The 5,000-nt window shown below is 47.1% G+C and overlaps 1 pseudogene; it reads left to right on the top strand.

Annotated features, from left to right (window-relative positions):
* The window catches only part of LOC143275488 (guanylate cyclase D-like), a 66,879-nt pseudogene that overhangs the window by 42,640 nt on the left and 19,239 nt on the right, over positions 1-5,000 (top strand).

Raw genomic sequence — 5,000 nt, forward strand, 5'->3', positions numbered from 1 at the left:
TATGGAGGATTACTGCAAAATAATCTTTTCATGCCCAGAACAAACATTTCCAAATACACGACAATGTCACATAAAAATTGAGAAAACACAAATGTCCTTTAACTCCAAAAGTATAGCTAGGCAACATTTGCAAATCTAATAATCTCACTTACAGCTAAAATGACTTTTTTTGCCTCCTTTGAGCAGTTACAAAAGTTAAAAACCGATTTTGGAGACAAATATTTTTAGGAACATATCTTTTTCTTAACTGATCATAATTGTGACATTCCATTATAAAATGAAACCCATCCCCAATCACAGACATGTTACAAACTTTACACAGCCGTAACTCTAGTGGTATGCCTTTGTGTCTCCCTGTTTTATTTCCAGCTTATGATAACTATTTCTAAATCTGAAGAAGCTGATAACGTAATTATCAGGCATTCGACATATATTTTTCTCTTCCAAGCTGATAACGTAATTATCAGGCATTTGACATATATTTTTCTCTACCAAGCTGATAACGCAATTAGCAGGCATTTGACTTATATATTTTTCTCTACCAAAAATCCACTTTTGAAATTTCGATAAAACAAACATTTACTACAGAGAGAGAAAGAGAGAGAGAGAGAGAGAGAGAGAGAGAGAGAGAGAGAGAGAGAGAGATTTATGTATGCACTTTTATGCATATGCATATATGTGTGTGTGTGTGTGTGTGTTGATGCGTGTGTGTGTGTGTGTGTGTGTGTGTGTGTGGATGCGTGTGTGGTATGTGTTGTGTGTGTGTGTGTGTGTGTGTGCATGGATGCGTGTGTGTGTGTATATGTGTGTGTGTGTGTATGTGTGTGTACGTGTGGATGCGTGTGCATGTGTGTCTGTCTGTGTGTCTGTGTGTCTGTCTGTGTGTCTGTCTGTGTGCGTGTGTTTCAGACCTGCTGTGGACGGCCCCAGAGCTGTTGCGGGACGAGGTGCTGCTGAGGCGAGGCACTGACAAGGGAGACGTGTACTCCTTGTCCATCATCTTCCAGGAGGTGGCACTCCGGACAGAGCCCTACAGCTCCCATGCCTTGACCCCTGAAGGTTGGAACACAGATTTGGGGAGCGATGGGTTGGGGGGGATGTTGTTTGTTTGTTTGTTTTGTGTGTGTGTCTGTGTTAGGTGTTTTTGTTTTTTTTGTTTTGTTTTGTTTTTGTTGTTGTTGTTGTTGTTGTTGTTGCTGTCATTGTTGTTGTTGTTGTTGTTATTGTTGTTGTTGCTATCACTGTTGTTGTCATTGTTATTGTCACTGCTGCTGTTGTCACTGTTGTTATCGCTATTGTAGTTGTCATCGTCGTGTGTCATTGTTATTGTTGCTGGCTGTTCTTTGTTATTGTCGCAGTTGGTGTCATTGTTGTCACTGTTGTTGTCACGGCGTTGTTGTCATTGTCACTGATGATGAGGAGGAGGAGGAGGAGGAGGAGGAGGACGATGTGGGTGACAGAGATCCTGAAGAAGGTGAGGAAGCCTCCTCCCCTGTGTCGGCCCTCAGTGTCCCCCCCCCCCCCCCCCCCCCCAGGCCGCCCCTCCCCAGTTCATCCAGACCATGAAGCAGTGCTGGTCAGAGATGCCTGTCTGATGACAGCTAGACTGCTTTCCACTGCGTTGCCCTGTATCACACACACACACACACACACACACACACACACACACACACACCCGCCCCCCCACGCCCCCCCCCACACACACACACACCCAACCAGTCCGCCCCCACCCCCACACCCCACCCCTACTCCCCACTCTGTGATGTTGTGTTTGTTGTTGTTGATGATTTTTTTTTTTTTTTGTTATTGTTGTTGTTGTTGAACGATACAACTGGAACATCATAGGGCTTTGTGAAGTACGCTTGAAGAACATTAAAGATCTCACAACTGAAGAAGGCCACAAACTGTACTACAGTGGCAAAGAAGACCGCCACGAGCATGGGGTAGGCTTCCTCGTCCTCAAGAACATCACAAACTGCATCTTGGGATGTCGCCCAGTTTCAAGCCGCATCATCACCATTCGGCTCAAAGCCTCACCATTCAACATCACGATCATACAGGCGTACGCACCTACCTCTGACTACGAGGACAGCGAGGTTGAGGCATTCTACGACCAACTACAAGACATCGTGAACCAAGCACCACGGAAGGACATACTTGTGGTGCAGGGCGACTGGAACGCAAAGGTTGGAGCAGACGCACAGCCAAACTGGCAAGGCAACTGCGGTCCTTTCTGCAATGAGGCATCCAACGACAGAGGTCTCAGATTGTTGGAGTTTGCCAGATACAATGACCTCATATTGGCAAACACACTTGGAGCGCACAAAAAATCCAGAAGATGGACCTGGCAAAGCCCTGGCGGAGACTACAACAACCAGATCGACTACATCCTGGTGAAGAAACGCTTTCGGTCCTGCATCAACATCGCCAGGACCAGAAGCTTCCCAGGGGCAGACGTGGGCAGCGACCACAACCTGGTCATGATGACCTTCCGACTCCGCCTCAAGAAGATCGCAAAGCAAGGTACCACACGAATGAGATTCGACCTCGAGAAACTGAAAGACCCAGAGGTTGCAGAATCTTTCAAAGCCATGATTGGAGGAAAATTCGCCGCACTGACCATCTTGCAGGACGAAGAGGTGAACATCGACAGAGAAACAACTGCATTTAACACTGCAGTGACTGAGACTGCCAAAGAAGTTCTGGGCACAAAACGACCAGTGAAGAAGCCCTGGGTCACCCCTGACATCCTCGACCTATGCGATAAACGAAGAGCACTGAAGAACAAGAAAGGCACCGCTGAAGGAACAAACAAATACAGGACCGCCAACAACAAGGTCAAATCCAGCATGAGAAAAGCAAAAGGAAACTGGATAGAACAACAGTGCTCAGAGATTGAAGACAACCTGCAAAAGAACAACTCAAAAAGAGCGTACGCAACTGTCAAAAACTTGACAACAACCAAGCAAGGACGAGTCAGCACCATCCAGGACAAATCAGGGAAATGCCTCATTGAAGAAAAAGACATCCTACAGCGCTGGACTGAATATTGCTCCGAGTTGTACAACCATGACACCAAAGGTGACACTTCAGTTCTGAACTGTCCCCCATCAACCAACAACGACAGCCAGCCAATTCTTCGGGAAGAAGTAGAGGCAGCAGTGAAGACACTGAAAGCAGGGAAGTCAGCTGGCGTCGACAACATTCCCGCCGAACTGATTCAAGCTGGAGGCGAAGCGGTGATTGATGCCCTCACCACCATCTGTAATAAGATCCTGCAGACGGGAGAGTGGCCAACCACCTGGACACAATCATTGGTCATCACAATCCCCAAGAAGGGCAATCTACAACAGTGCAAAAACTACCGCACTATCAGCCTAATCAGCCACCCCAGCAAGGTCATGCTAAAGGTCCTTCTCAACCGACTGAAGCCGCAAGCAGAAATGATCATCGCCGAAGAGCAGGCCGGCTTCAGAGCAGGGAGAAGCACAACAGAACAAATCTTCAACCTGCGCTTGCTGTGCGAGAAATATCTCCAGCACCAAAGAGACCTCTACCACGTCTTCATTGACTTCAAGAAGGCGTTCGACAGGGTATGGCACGCTGCCTTATGGGCCACCATGCACAAATTCAACATCAGTGAAGACATCATCCAAGCCATACAGAACCTATACGAAAGAGCAACCAGTGCAGTCCTCTTCAATGGTAGCACGGGTAACTGGTTTAGAACCACGGTCGGAGTCAGACAGGGCTGTCTACTCTCTCCCACTCTCTTCAACCTCTTTCTTGAAAGGATCATGACTGACGCCCTGGAAGATCATGTGGGAACTGTCAGCATTGGAGGCAGAGTCATCACCAACCTGCGCTTTGCCGATGACATTGATGGCCTGGCAGGAGAAGAGAAAGAACTCGAAGAACTCGTGCACAAACTTGACAAGACATCATCAGCCTACGGCATGGAGATCAGTGCCGAGAAGACCAAGGTTATGACCAACAACAGCCAAGGCGTAACGTCCAACTTGCACGTAAACGGTGAAAAACTGGAAGAAGTCTCCTCCTTCAAATATTTGGGTGCCATTGTGTCAGACGAGGGATCGAAACCAGAGGTCCTGTCCAGAATCGCGCAGACTACTGCCGCACTGAGTCGATTGAAGACTATATGGAAGGACAAAAAGATCTCCCTCTCGTCCAAAATCAGACTAATGCGCTCCCTCATCTTCTCAATATTTCTATACGCTTGCGAATCCTGGACCCTCACTGCAGAACTCCAGAGAAGAATCCAGGCCCTGGAAATGAGATGCTTCCGCAAGATCCTGAACATTACATACAAAGACCACATCACAAATGAGGAAGTGAAAAGAAGAGTTCAAAACGCCATTGGCCCATTCAAAGACCTGCTAACCACAGTGAAGGAACGCAAGCTCCGCTGGTATGGACACGTCACACGATCAGACGGCCTAGCCAAGATCATCCTGCAGGGTACCGTACAAGGAAGGAGGAAGAGAGGCAGACAGAGAAAGCGGTGGGAGGACAACATCAAAGAGTGGACGGGCCTGCCATTTGCCACAACTCAGAGGGCCGCTGAGGACCGAGGCAGGTGGCGCGAGCTGACCAGGCAGTCATCCATGGTGCCCCAACGACCCACCCACGGGTCATGGGATAGATGAGATGAGATGTTGTTGTTGTTATTGTTGTCTTTCTTGTTGTTGTCATTGTTATTGTTGTTGTTGTTTTTGCTGTCGTCGCCATTGTTGTTGTCATTGTTGTAGCAGTCGTTGTTGCCGTTGCTGTCCTTGTTGCTGGTATTGTAGTTGTTGTTTTTGTTGTTGTATTGCTGTCGTTGTTGTTGTTGCTATCATTGTTGTTGTTTGGGTTGTCATTACTCTTGTATTGTCATTATCATTGTTGCTGTCATTGTTGTTATTGTTATTGTTGTTGTTCTTCTTCTTCTTCTTATTGTTGTTGTTATCACTGTTGTTGTTATTGTTATTGTCACTGCT

The sequence above is a fragment of the Babylonia areolata genome, chromosome 30 (genome assembly GCF_041734735.1).
Source record: "Babylonia areolata isolate BAREFJ2019XMU chromosome 30, ASM4173473v1, whole genome shotgun sequence".
Lineage (NCBI taxonomy): Eukaryota > Metazoa > Mollusca > Gastropoda > Neogastropoda > Buccinidae > Babylonia > Babylonia areolata.